Genomic DNA, 15,533 nt, shown 5'->3' with positions numbered 1-15,533 from the left:
ACTGGTAGGCGCGAATCCTAAAGATAGATCTATCGGGTTTTACACCCCCACTCAGATGTTGTTCTAGTCACTACTAAACTAGAAGAACGGGTGTTTAGTACTTCGAGGTTAACGGAACGCACTTGATTCGGTGTACATATTATTATAACTCAGGGGTACACACTCTTGTTAAGGCTAGTTACCGGGTGCCCACTGCTTGGAATGCTTTTCATACACTTACGAGTGTATTATGTTTATAAATATGAAATCTTGTGGTCCATAGTTATAACGCTGCTAGCATTAAACCTATATATCTCACCAACATTATGTTGACTTTTTAAAGCATGTTATTCTCAGGTATAAATTAAGTCTTCCGCTGTGCATTTGCTCATGTTAAGGATATTACTTGGAGTCGATCATTGCAATAGGACCAACTGTTGACGACTCCGTCCAGGAGGATTAGGACCGGTTGTTAAATATTTGATCGAGAGTGAACTCTTTGAGCGGGTTGTTCTGAATTTATCCTTATACTAAAGGGGATGCGCGGATGAGAAGATACGTGAACCCTTGGTCCTAAAGAATGGTTTACTCTAAGTGAAAAGAATCTCCAAAAATGATTTCTTGTACCTCAACCTACTGTTTTATAGAGATGATGTTTACGAGGGTGTTGCGATTAGCCGTGAAACATTGAGAGTAGAAACCCGCCTAGTGCCTTTCCTACGATAGGGTGATCACCGAGTATACCTCAGAAAACTGATTTATCGGCCCGCATTTTTGCCATGTCTAACCTTAAAAGAAACATTTCATGAGCGCAAAGACTTCTTAACAAATTTTATAAATCTGCCATCTAAAGTGGCTCAAGAGTTTTTAACAAAGATCTTAATAGTAAGCTTCATCCCTAACGGAGGGCGAGAAGATGTGTGATCCATACATGGTGTAGTCTAATATGAAAACCTTTAGTAAAATTGACCAAGGAAGTTTTGAAAACCTTTAAACATTTGATGTGACAACATAAACGGAACGAAGTTCTTAGTAAATTCAGAAGTATGTACAACGTGTACCATTTTGTACAAAACTATTTGACTTAAGTCAAATAACTTAATAAAGGAGCGATTTTTAAATAATTTGAAGGTATAACTTGGTAGGTAATAACCAAAATAGGTAAGGTAAATTTATTAATTTAATTATATACATATATTTATGATTTTATAAATCGCATAAGTGACAGAAAAATTTTATTACTTTCATGTGTCCATAAATCTTGTGAGGACCGCACAAATAAACAACGTGTAAAAATATTGATAAATATAGTTTTTCGTGTTTCAGAGGTTACTAGTTGAAAAAGATCGAGTGAAAAATCTTTGAATCATCGGTTGACATGTTACTAAGTAATGGAAACTCATGAATTAAATGTAGTTTTCAAAATTATCATGACATAAGTCTTTGGGCCAAAAATATTCTCGTGCGAAGCCGTTGCTAAAAAGTGAGGTATGAAGGATAGAGCATGAGGATGTGTCACGACCCTACTTTTTCCTTTATCTTTTATCGTTAATTATTTAACGACCGTTAACTGTTAATTATGCGACGTCATTTCTATGACCTATATTATTATTTTAGTAATAATATATTAATTATTATGTGTTATGTGAATATTTGTATTCATATTTTAAATCGTACGTTTATACGAATCGCAGATTTCTATCCGGCGAATCTTTTCGGTTTTCAAACCAACGGTCGAGTTTTTGGGATTTTTAAATCCTAATTATTTTAAATATGATATTTTAAGATCATATATTTATATATAGTATTTATATTTATTTTTCGTCGCGCATTTGTTATCTCTCCGAATTTTTAATCGCGTAAGCGTGTTTTCGCGTTTCGAGGTTCTTTCGGGCTTTTGGACCATCAGGAATTTATCATTTAACAAATATGGGCCAAGTGGGACCAACCCCACTCAACCCATCAGCCGAATCAATGGGAGGGAGTAATACTCCCTTGATTTTTCACTTTGTGTTTTATTTTTACATTTCACAAAAATCCTTTAAACCTATTTTTTCTAAATTGCTCTCTCTTCCTCCTTCCTCCTCTTTGGCCGTCACATATCACCTCCCCAAGATCATCACCATCAACCAATTTTTATTGCTTGGATCATCAATTAATTAACATCAACGCGTTCCTCATTCCGTTCTCTACGCGATCATACTTGTTGATTATTGATTAGGGTATAAACCCTAACCCTAGAACTTTTAATTTTTCTTTATTTTTCTGTATTTGATGTTTATTTTAATAGTAGGTTAGTTATGTGTTATTGTTATGATTATTGTACGCGTAGAATTGCTCGATTTCATGTTTTTCAGTTTGATTAATTTGGGACAGCGGAGTATTTTCTGTACATGTAACTGTTGTTGTTGATAAAATAAAGTATATATATGAGTTTCTCTCATCAAGAGATTAATTTTAGACTCCGGATTCATGTCGTTTCGATTCCCAGAGCCCTATATATGATTAAAATGGTATTTAATTAAGATTGAAATGTAATATTGATATGAACCAGGTTTGGTCCGACTTTGTGACCATATTTGGTGCCTTTAGGGTGTGTTAGTGTGTTAGGATGGATGGTGGGATGAACTTTCATGTTCGGGTCATCTAAATCCGAGCCACGGATCACACGTTATGGCTAAAACACGTTTTTGAACGAATTGAAGTTCCTAGTGGTGTGATGGCTGTATATCACGACTTGGGCTCTGGTCTTGGGGTGTTCTTGAGCACATCGATGTGTCGGGTGGGTTGTTTATTCGGAGATATATATAAGGCTCGCCAAAAACTGATTCCCGGGACTTAAGATATGACCCGATGAACTTTTGATTAAAACTTATGATTAATTATTAAAACTTATGGTATAAATAATGAATTTCATTATTATTTAATTACTTATGATATAAAAAGTAATTATTATTATTTAAGACTTATGATATATATTTATTATATCATTTAATTAATATTTATGATTTAATTAACATTTTAATTAAACATATGATTAATAATACTTCATTATTAATAGAAAATACTTATGATAAGTATTAAATTTGTATTATGAGATTACTATTATAAGACTTATAATAAGGATTAATTAATTATTTAATTATTATAAGGCTTAATTATTATTTAATTATAATTTAATTATTAAATACTTATGATTTAATAATTATAATTAGAAACTTATGATATGATTAATAATTCATTATTAATTAATAATACTTATGATATGATTTAAAATTTATTATTAATTAATAATACTTACATTATGACTAATATTTAATTAATTAATTAAATACTTATGTTATATAAATTATATCATTTAAATTTATATTAACTTTAATAATTCATTTTAATTTAATAAAACTTATGTTATGACATAATTAGACATATTTAACTTTAATAAACGTTATAACTTACATTATTATTGTAACTTATACTTTTAAAATTTACGTTGACCATGTTTGACCAAGGTTGACTTTTGAGTTGACTTTCGGTTGACTTTGACTTTCAGTTGACTTTTGTTGACTTTCTAATTAAGGAAACTTTCCTAACTTATAAACTTTCCTAAAATAGCAACTTTCTAAATTTGAAAACTTTCCAAAAATAGAAACTTTCCAAAAATAGAAACCTTCCAAAAATGGAAACCTGCTAAAAATAGAAACTTTCAAAAAATAGAAAGTGTGTGTCCGTAAGCTGTTCCGATCAAACCGATGCATATTGAGTAATATTCTATGACTACTTGCAACATGTACAATAGCTATCATACTAAGACTTGACCTAAGTTAATTATTTATATCAACCTGCTTTATTTATAGGTCGGCGTTGTGATCATTCCTGATCACTGTACTACATTTACTGTTCGCTTAATTGTGTTTGTTACTTCATTACTATTAAGGTGAGTTATAGTCCCGTTTTTACATACTTTTCAAAGTATACTTTTGGGATGTGATTACATGCAATTCATTTTACGTTTAGACGCAAGTGACAATTAAATTTAAATTATTCATTGTGAGTTGGACAAAAATATTCCCTAGTCTGGTAACTTTAATCACTGGTTTCTACTGGTGAACGCGAATCCTATGGATAGATCTATCGGGTTTGACAACCCCATTTCGAGCTAGTCGCGCTAGCAATTTATAATCGGAATGTTTAGTACTTCGTATTTTGTTGTAGATACACTGTCCAGTGTATATTTTTATTGTGTTTGGCAAGGGTAAATAAAGGGTTAAGTGGTTACCAGGTGGCTCATTGATAATGGAATAATGTTTAATGTTTTCTAACCTTTTTAAATCTTGTGGTCTAAAGTTTATTCAATTATTGACAGTTTACTCGCATGTTTTCACAGGTACTTGAGTTTATGTGATGCTTCCGCTGTGTTTAGAAGAGTCTGCATGCATTTGGGCAGATTTTTATGAAACATTTATGAAACTTGAACTTGCATTCTATTTTTGGATAATTTAAACTTGTGGGTTTGTTGACAATGTTTTACGTCAACTTTGGTTTATTTAATATGTTGGGTTATTTAAACTACATATTTTGGTATGCTTTCCTTTTTGGGAAACTTTTGAAATAAAAGAATGCAATGTCGTTTATTAAATTCATTTAAGTTCGATCAAGCTGTGGGACCAAGTGACGGAGCTGTTAAGTGTTTTGACGGGGCCATCATAGTTGGTATCAGAGCTCTGGTAGTAGGGAACTAGGCGGTCTTAATGTGGTCAACCCGTGGTTCTTAGGGTGCATTAGAGTCTAGTCTACAGCCCGACCCTTTTGCTATAGCATTATTATGCATTTCATTTCGTATGAGTTATATCATTAGCATTTATATATTTTGGTATGTGGTTTGCGGTTTTACTGTTTGCAGATGTTGACTTCGAGCGATAACTCCGTTGCTGCTCCTACTCCTCCGGCTGCTGCCAGACGCCGTGCTGGTCAACCAGAGATCGATGATCCTGTTCACCACTACTTTTCTACCCTTACTCATATGAACAGGGCTTACAATGAAGTGACGCGTATTAATGCTCTTAGTGATTATATGCGTACTTTGCCACACAACGAGATGATGGACCAGATTCGAGCTAGTATGGATTCATTTGTTAGCTTCAAGAACAATGTTGGGTTCGAGAATCGTAAGCGTAACCGTGAAGTTGACGCTAGGTTAGAGGCTCTAGAGAGCACAGTTCGTGGTTTGAAGGAAGAGTTGGAAGAAGTGAAAGGAAAGTTGCGGAAGTATGAGCCTTCTGCTGAGACTCATGCTGGCCCAGCTTATCACACCCGCTCTAAGCAGATGTGATATGATGATTCATGATTGATTACTTATTTCATAAGACTTAATGTCCTTTCATACATACATTTTTGGATTATGTACGGCGTTTTGCCGAGGATTTTATTAAGGTTTTGTTATGGGATGTTTTTCATTATGTATGGATAGTTATTTTTATGACATCTATTATCGTTATCACATTTTATTTCTGATGTTGTGACTCTTGGCATGTTATATTATGCGTAATGTATATCATGTATGTTAGGTGCTATGTATGTTGTATGATGTTATCATAAAATATGTATGTGAAAGGACCCGTCCTAATCCACCTGGACGAAGTCATCAACATTTGGTCCCATTGCGATGATCGACTCTAAGTAATGTCCTTATATTGAGCAAATGCACAGCGGAAGACTTAATTCGTACCTGAGAATAAACATGCTTTAAAGTGTCAACCAAAAGGTTGGTGAGTTCATAGGTTTATCATAACAATCATTTCAATATGTTAATAGACCACAAGATTTCATAATCATAAACATAATACACTCGCAAGTGTATGTAAAGCATTCTAAGTGGTTGAGCACTTGGTAACCATACTTAACATTTAATCAACGTCGCATATTCCCTTTATTATGAAATCTCACTACACCGTACCAAGTGTAGTCACCAAAATGAAGTACTGTGCGACCGTTGAATACTGGTCGTCCAGTCCGGTTGGGGTTGTCAGGCCCGATAGATCTATCAACAGGATTCGCGTTTACAATACCCATGTAAATAGTAGTTACCAAGCTACAGGGAAATATGCCAGTGGTACAACTCAACGTAGAATATATTTTTAAGTACTTGTGTCTATTTTGTAAACATTTATAAAAGCAGCGCATGTATTCTCAGCCCAAAAATATGTATTGCAAAAGCAATTAAAAAGGGAGCAAATGAAACTCACTTTTGCCTTGAAGGTATTTAATTCGACTTGGTCTCTGATAGATATCACGAACCTAACCATATATATAATATATCAACATATTTTCTTTTTAAGTAATCGTTACATATATATATACTTTTAATATTTTCTTAGTCCGTAGTTAGTAGTCCGATGTTAGTGGTCCACAATTAGTTGGTTAAATAAAATAAATAAAGACCCCATCATTTTCGTATTGATCAGAATTAATCTCGACCCATGGTACCATGTTGTCAAATGACGTGTTGCGTACATAAAGTACCGTGTTGTCAAATGACGTGTTGCGTACAATCATGAGGTCTTATGATTAATCTTCTCGTGTTGTTTACGGATGGTCCTGAAATATATAAAATCAAATCATAAGTAATTATATATAAAATATCATATTAATTAGAAAAGATATGATTAATTTACTTTTTCTCCAAATATTTTCGTAGCTAAACTAGCTTCGGATACCCAATCTTGTTTTAGTCGTAGTTTCTTCATTACAACTCCGTTTTTGTTGGTTCAACTTGCCACTTCCTTGGATCGAGTCAAATTTTAAGAATATGAACTGAAAATACCTTAGTTTGTATTCAAAATCATAGGTTATAGGTCAAACTTTGGTGAAACTTATGAAAGTGATCATTTTCCATCATAAAAACAACATTTAATGATCATTTTTCTAAAAATACTTACACTTTGAGTTAAACCATGGAATTTTTATGTGTTAACATATTCATAAGAAATATCATTTTTCCAGAACATGAACTTCCAATTCAAAGTTCAAGATGGTTTTTAATTATCCAACCCAAAACAGCCCCCGGTTGCACTCCGACGACGTAGATTCAGTTTTTAAGATGTTCTTTGTAAAATCAAGTTATATCTTGTTAGGTTAGCATATCATTATGATATATTACAGGTCTTGAAGTATTTTAAAAGTCAAGTTAGAAGGATCTATTTAGTTTGCGAACAAGTTTGAAATCATTCAAACTATGTTCTTGTTGTTAAAATTTTATACCACAAAATAAGATAGCTATATGAATATGAATTGAATAAGATTATGAACAAGGTTACTACCTCAAGTTACTTAGACAAAGTTACTACAAAAGATAAGAAATAATCTTGGAATCAAAGAGTGGTGGAGTTAGATCAAAAGGTTGGAAGTAAACTTCTTCAAATGGGTGGTTATTTTGATATGTTCTTGAAAGAGTTTTCTTATGGTGTTTAAGGCTTGTAATTGAAGCTAAATGATGGGGAAAATACTTGGAGATGATCAAGTATGAAGTTAGGAGTATTTTGAGAGAGAAATGAGGGTGTAGGTATGAGAAAATGGAGTGAAGAAATGGTGTTCATTTATAAAAACATTTTTAGTTTATAAAGAAAGAAAAGGATTCCTAATTTTGTTTTCTTACTAATAATTCATACTACTTGACAAATCCTAGTTACCTCATATCTAGGGCAGTAATAATGTTGATTAGGATGTTGATTTGATGTGTATATACCAATAGTAAATACGTATAGAAGCTGGGTATGATACGGGTACATATATCCTAGATATACGTATAGAAATATTGAGGAAACGGAACGAGAATTCAAATATAGCTATCTTTTGTGAATATACTTATATTGTTTTATGTATTTAAGTCCTTAAAAAGTAATTAAATACATTATATATACGATACATGTATAAGCATTATAGATTATAAGTATATATATATCAAAGAATGTTACGTATAGTTATCGTTTTGAAAACTTAAGTTAGTAGTTTCAAAATATACTTATAACTCATTGTCATTAGTACACAATGAGATGTTAAACCATCCTTAGACCATGTTAAATATATATAAATACATATATATACACAAACGTATTTATATAGTTCGTGATATCATCGGTCATATTGGACGGTCAAACGTTGTGTAAAACTCTTTTCAAAAACACAAGTCTCAACAATTTGGATTCCTTATCATGTTGGTATGGTTTAATTTATGTAAATATTAATCTCATAAGTATAATTTGGTCGGAAAATTCGGGGTCATTACAGTATGCATGTGGTGGTTATTTCTATAACAATCATGACTGTCATGTTATTACTCATAGTGTTTATTGACTATTATTTTAATGGTTAATCTTTTCATGTTCGATCTATTCCTTTATAACACAACCGTTAGTACTAAACGCGTTGCTTGTGGTTTCAGGACGCATTGTGTTATTCTGTTTTGAAGATCATGCCTCCTAGAGAGTCCAACGAAGCCCGTATCCAATGTCTTGTTACCGAAGGGATAGCTGCTGCTATGGCAGCGAATGCTAATGCAAATGCTAATGCGAACAACAATCAGGTGAGATGCTCCCACAAAATGTTCATGGCAAGTCGCCCACTGGAATTCAGTGGTACAGAAGGACCCATAGGACTTACCCGCTGGTTCAAGAAAATCGAGTCTATTTTCAAGGTTAGTCGAGTCTGAGAGGAAGACAAGGTTAGTTTTGCTAGCTGCACTTTGAAGGATAGTGCATTGACCTGGTGGAACAAGTTGGTTAACAGTTTGGGAAATGATGTGGCTTATGGTTTAACTTGGAATAATTTCAAGGAAAGAATGATCACCCGCTACCGACCTAGGGGTGAGCTTAAGAAGTTAGAGGTTGAACTTAAAAACTTGAAAATGAAGGGCACCGAATTAGATGCCTATGAGCAGATATTCTTTGAGTTGACTTTGTTGTACCCTAATGTTTATGCCGATGAGAATCTTAAGATTGAAGCTTACATTGATGGGTTGTCTGAGAAAATTGAACATGGAGTTGAATCTAGTGAGCCCCAGACTATTGAGGCCCCGATGTCGATGGCTCATAAGTTGAATGATAAGATCTTGAGAAGAAGCAAGACTGCTGTAACCGAACCCAGTGAAGAGGCTGTTAAGAAAGCTGATAATGGGAAGAGAAAGTGGGATAATAACCACAATCAAAACCAGAATCAGCAGAAAAAGCAGGATACTTCTGGTTCGAATAACCACAGTCAGCGTGTGTGTCCACGTTGTTACAAGGCTCATGATGGTTTCTGTACCGTGACTTGCAAGAGGTGTTCTAAACAGGGACACATTGCTAAGGATTGTACGGTGCTTCTGCAGGGTTCTACTGCTCCTGCTGCAGGTGGTAATAATGGTAATAATACTGGTAATAGAGGTGGTAATGGTAATGGTAATGGAAAGTCGAATAATGGTGGTAATCCGAGGATTTGTTACGAGTGTGGGAAGCCGGGGCATTTCTGTGATGCCTGTCCCAACAAGAAGACTGCAGAGACTGCGCGTGGTAGAGCGTTCAACATTAATGCCAGGGATGCTGAGGAAGATCCTAAACTTGTTACTAGTACGTTCTCGATCAACGATTTATCAGTTTATGTACTATTTGATTCAGGGGCTGATTTGAGTTTTGTGTCGAGTAAATTAAGTCCAAAAATCAAAACACCGTTAACTCCTTTAGACAATACGTATGTTGTTGAAATAGTTATGTAGCGACCTGACCAAATCATGTTTGATGGCGCCGTCTACTTAGGTCCCGTTACGTGGTCATAAGTCTTTAAAACAACGTTTGACCAAAAGATATGTCGCATTCATTTCAAATGTAAAGATTGTTCAAAGTTTACAAGAATAGTTCCACCACAAGTTACGTTACAAACTTATAAGTACAAATGAAACTTATGCGACACAATTTAAAAGTAGCCAAAAGACGCTCCATGTATGCATATATACTCAACATCCAATGCAAGTATCAAAATAATGAGCGGAAACATGTATCATGTATCGTTCAAAGACCTGAAAAAAACATAGAAATCTGTCAACGAAAACGTTGGTGAAATCATAGGTTTAAGTAAGTAAGTACAAGTGAACCACAAGATTTGCAACAATGAGATAATAGTAATACATTCCAAAAGTTTTTTTCACGAGCACCCAATTATCAATGCTTAACATTCCTTCCATAGAACCCCATCACAATAGTGTTAGAACATACACTGTTTCTTGAAAATACATTTCATTCGTAAACGGTAGCGAACCGTTTAAATGAGGGTTTGTCAAACCCATATGGCCATATAACATAAGTTCTCGCTTACACCCGGCAAGTGTAACTAATGATAATCGAATTGAGGATTTTTGTTCAAACACGTATGTAGAATGCTTGTTTTCCTGTACTTGTGTTCACTTAGTAAAAAGAAACGTTTATGTTTTTCTCATCCCAAATGTAAGTGCAAAAGAGTAAAAGTGGGACTATGATCTCACCTTGAGTGCACGAGTAGTAAAGTACTTCAACAAGTAAACGTGTGCAAAGAACAATGCTAGTCTTGACCTAAACAATAAGTTTATATCAATATCGGTAAACACGATAGGTCAAAGTGTTCAATTAGTCCTATGGCTCGTTAAGACTCGATCATAATAGCATGTGAATCAAATTGTCATGTTTCATGCAAGGTACAAGTATAAAAGCATGTTAGAATGATTGCACAAACATTTGGTTAAGTTTGATTAAAAGTCAACTTAGGTCGGGTCAAAGTCAACGAAAAAGTCAACACGTCCGGATCGGGTCCCGAACTATTTTTCTGAAGTTTTTAATCATATATGAGCATGTTAGAACAAGTTACATGTGAATCGGAGGTGCGTAGCATAGTAAACATTTTTCGAAAAATGACCAACGAAGACAGAAGCTGCCAGTGTATCTGGACGGCATCCAGATTGTCTGGACGGCGTCCAGCTTTGAAGGCTGGGACGGCGTCCAAATATCTGGACGGCGTCCAGCTTTGAAGTCTGGGACGGCATCCAAGGGTCTGGACGGCGTCCAGATTGGTATTCCAGTCTGATGCAGTAAGCTTCTAAGTACACGAACCAAAAACCAAATAAACACAATTTATGATCCGCAAACAATCAAGTCAAGTATTTTATACCGTTGGGATGGTAATTTGACGAGGAAGACAACTAAACACATTTCACCAATCAATCTACCTATTATAACAACCAAAACCGCATCTAATGCTCAACATTAATCGCATACAAGTTCATAAATGCAATTCAATGATTCGGGCAACCAATTTACATGAATGATATGCCGTTTCGAAGGTAATCAAGCATACAATCCAACTAAACACTTACCAAAAATAATCCATGGCATTCAATGCATCAAAAGTCCATTTCAAGTTCATCAAACCCTAACCCAAATTCACCAAAATCATAAATCAAGTTCATGAACTTTTCTAAAGCAACCTACACATCAAATTGAAGCTAGTGATACTAGTAACACAATTAAAACATCAACTTTTAACATCTAACAACATATGATCATCCAAAATTCAAGAACAACACACCAAAATTCAAGTTCATGCTAGTTACACTAAAACAACGAGATCGAGCATACAAATTACATACACGACATCACAATGAGCCATAGACACTAACTAACACCATTTCAAGTCAAAAACACGAATTTAGAGAAATCTAGAGTTTTAGAAATGTTACCCAAACGAGATGAAGTTGGTACCAAAATGAAGAGGATGAAGAGAGGATCACGAATATGTAATTTATTTTGTTGTAAGCCTCCTAGATCGAATTTAGATGATGATTGAATGAATTTGGTAATTGTGTGTGTGTTCTTGCTAGAGAGAAAGAGAGAGAGATGGAGATGATTGAATGGTGGTGATTGGGGTGGACTAGTTGACCTAGTCAACTAGTTTGCCCCGTGTCAATTTTAGTCCCTCGAGTTTGTAGTCGGGTGCGGGAATTACCTAAACGAGATAATTTAAAACGCGTATCAACGGGAGATGTTATAAACATATAACGGAGTTTAAAATAGTATAACGGAAAAGTAAACAGAAAAAGGCGGGATGTTACATTACCTACTCCTTAAAAGAAATTTCGTCCCGAAATTTAAGTAGGCGTAGTAGTCGTTGTTTCTTCCTCGAGATCTTGCGTTTCCGAATTCACGAATAGATGAGGATACTTCCTTTGCATTTGATCTTGTCTTTCCCAAGTAAACTCGGGTCCCCTTTTGGCATTCCAACGGACTTTAACAATCGGGATTCGGCTTTGTTTTAACGTTTTGACGGAGGTGTCCACAATTTCAACCGGTTCCTCCACAAAATGAAGTTTGTCATCAATAGTAAGTTCCTCGAGAGGGATGACGATATCGGGTTCGGCAAGACACTTTTTCAAGTTAGATACGTGGAAAGTAGGATGAACGGAACTCAGTTGAGGCGGAAGATCTAAACGATAAGCAACGGTTCCAACACGCTCCAAGATTTCGAAAGGACCAATATACCGCGGATTTAGCTTCCCGCATTTCCCAAAGCGAATTACACCCTTCCAAGGTGCGACTTTTAACATGACGCGGTCACCGACTTGAAATTCAAGGTCGTTGCGTCTTTTGTCGGTATAGCACTTTTGACGACTCCGGGCCGTCCGAAGCCTATCTCGGATTTGAACGATCTTCTCGGTGGTTTCGTGAATGAGTTCGGGTCCGGTGATTTGTACGTCGCCTACTTCGGCCCAACAAAGAGGTGAACGACATTTTCGGCCATATAGCGCTTCAAAAGGTGCGACTTTAATACTCGCGTGATAACTATTGTTATAAGAGAATTCGGCGAGAGGCAAGTGCTTATCTCAAGCTTTTCCAAAGTCGACAACGCAAGCTTGTAGCATGTCTTCCAAGGTTTGAATTGTGCGTTCGCTTTGTCTGTCGGTTTGTGGATGATATGTGGTGCTCATGTCTAAACGCGTTCCCAATGCTTCTTGCAAAGTACGCCAAAATCTAGAAACAAAACGGCCATCTCGGTCGGAGATAATCGATAAAGGTACACCGTGTCGGGCTACGATCTCCTTAATGTAAAGTTGTGCAAGTTTCTCCATTTTGTCCGTTTCTTTCATGGCAAGGAAGTGTGCGGATTTGGTGAGACGGTCAACAATAACCCAAATGGTATCATAATCGCCCGTCGTTTTTGGTAGCTTGGTGATAAAATCCATCGTTATCCTTTCCCACTTCCATTACGGGATCTCGGGTTGTTGAAGTAGTCCGGACGGTCTTTGGTGTTCGGCTTTGACTTTGGAACATGTCAAACACTTGGAAACATAAGTAGCTACGTCCCTTTTGATGTTCGGCCACCAATATAGTTGTTTAAGGTCGTGGTACATCTTATTGGCACCGGGGTGAATCGAGTATCGTGACTTATGGGCTTCGTCTAAAATAAGGCTTCGCAAGTCCCCATAACTAGGTACCCAAATTCTTCCAGCGAAATATCGGAGTCCGGTTTCTTTAACTTCGAATCGAGAAGTGAGGACGTTCAAGTGTTCGAGAGAGATGTTTTCGTCCTTGAGAGCCTCATCTTGGGCTACCCGAATTTGGCTATTAAGGTTTGTGTGGATGGTGATGTTTAAGGCTCGGACACGAAGAGGCACTGCTCTTTCTTTTCGACTTAAGGCATCGGCTACTACATTTGCCTTCCCGGGATGGTAACGAAGCTCGCAATCGTAATCGTTTAAGGTTTCAATCCACCTTCGTTGTCTCATGTTTAGTTGCTTTTGATCGAAAATGTGTTGGAGACTTTTGTGATCGGTGAAGATAGTACTCTTGGTTCCATAAAGATAGTGTCTCCACATTTTAAGTGCAAAGACAACGGCTCCGAGTTCGAGATCATGAGTCGTATAATTCTGTTCATGAATTTTGAGTTGTCGAGAAGCATAAGCAATGACTTTCGTTCGTTGCATCAATACACACCCAAAACCATGTTTCGAGGCATCGCAATATACAACAAAGTCATCATTGCCTTCGGGAAGTGACAAGATAGGAGCGGTGGTTAGCTTCGTTTTCAAGATTTAGAATGCGGATTCATGTTCGGTTGCCCAAACGAATTTTCTTCCCTTATGAGTTAACGTGGTTAGAGGACGAGCAACCAAAGAAAAATCCTTGATGAATCTACGGTAGTATCCGGCGAGACCCAAGAATTGACGGATATGAGTAGGAGTAGTAGGAGTCTCCCATTTACTAATGGCTTCGATTTTCGTTGGATCGACTTTAATACCTTGGTCACTTACAACATGACCAAGAAATTGAACTTCCTTTAACCAAAATTCACACTTGGAGAATTTGGCATAGAGTTGTTCTTGTCTTAAAAGTTCAAGCACAAGTCGGAGGTGTTCCTCGTGTTCTTCTTCGCTTTTTGAATAGACTAAAATATCATCGATGAACACGATAACGAATTTGTCAAGATACGGTTTGCACACGCGGTTCATAAGATCCATGAACACCGCCGGTGCGTTAGTGAGACCAAATGGCATGACAAGGAATTCATAACTACCATAACGAGTCCAAAAAGCGGTTTTGGAGACATCTTCCCCCTTAACCCTCAATTGATGATAACCCGAGCGGAGATCGATTTTTGAATATACACAAGACCCTTGTAATTGATCAAAGAGGTCATCGATGCGAGGGAGAGGATATCGATTCTTAACCATCAATTTGTTTAGTTCACGATAGTCAATGCACATTCGTAGGGATCCGTCTTTCTTTTTAACAAACAAAATCGGAGCGCCCCAAGGTGAATGGCTAGGTTGGATAAAACCACGATCAAGTAGTTCTTGGATTTGACTTTGAAATTCTTGCATTTCGGATGGAGCGAGTCTATATGGTGCACGTGCTATGGGTGCGGCTCCCGGAATAAGATCGATGTGGAATTCAACCGGTCGATGAGGTGGAAGACCCGGGAATTCATCGGGAAATACATCGGAATAGTCACTAACAATTGGCACATCATCGATGTGCTTCTCATCGGACTCGACTTTCTTAACGTGAGCAAGGATCGCAAAACAACCCTTACGGAGTAGTTTTCTAACTTTAATACACGAAACGAGGTTGAGTCCGGTGCAACTCTTATCGCCATAGACGATCAAAGGTTCACCATTCTCGATAGGGATTCGGATTGCGTTAAGATCACAAAGGATGTGAGATTTCGTTTTGGCTAGCCAATTCATACAAATTATTACATCGAAGCTCCCTAGTTCCATGGGTATCAAGTCAATTTCAAACTCATTACCCAAAATGTTTAACGTACACCCCCGGTAATATGTGTCGGCACTCAATAGTCTTCCGTTGGCCACTTCAATGGTATAAGTGGTATCTAGTGGACGTGGTGGAGTATTAAAAGAATGAGTCAAAGTCTTGGATACAAAACTCTTATCGGCACCCGAATCGAATAAACAAGTAACATAAGTGTTGTTGAGAAGAAACGTACCCGTGACCAATTCATTATCATCTCGGGCTTCCTCGGTGTTGATGTTGAAAGCTCGG

This window comes from Rutidosis leptorrhynchoides, chromosome 10 (genome assembly GCF_046630445.1).
Source record: "Rutidosis leptorrhynchoides isolate AG116_Rl617_1_P2 chromosome 10, CSIRO_AGI_Rlap_v1, whole genome shotgun sequence".
Taxonomy (NCBI): domain Eukaryota; kingdom Viridiplantae; phylum Streptophyta; class Magnoliopsida; order Asterales; family Asteraceae; genus Rutidosis; species Rutidosis leptorrhynchoides.
This window is presented reverse-complemented; position numbering follows the sequence as displayed.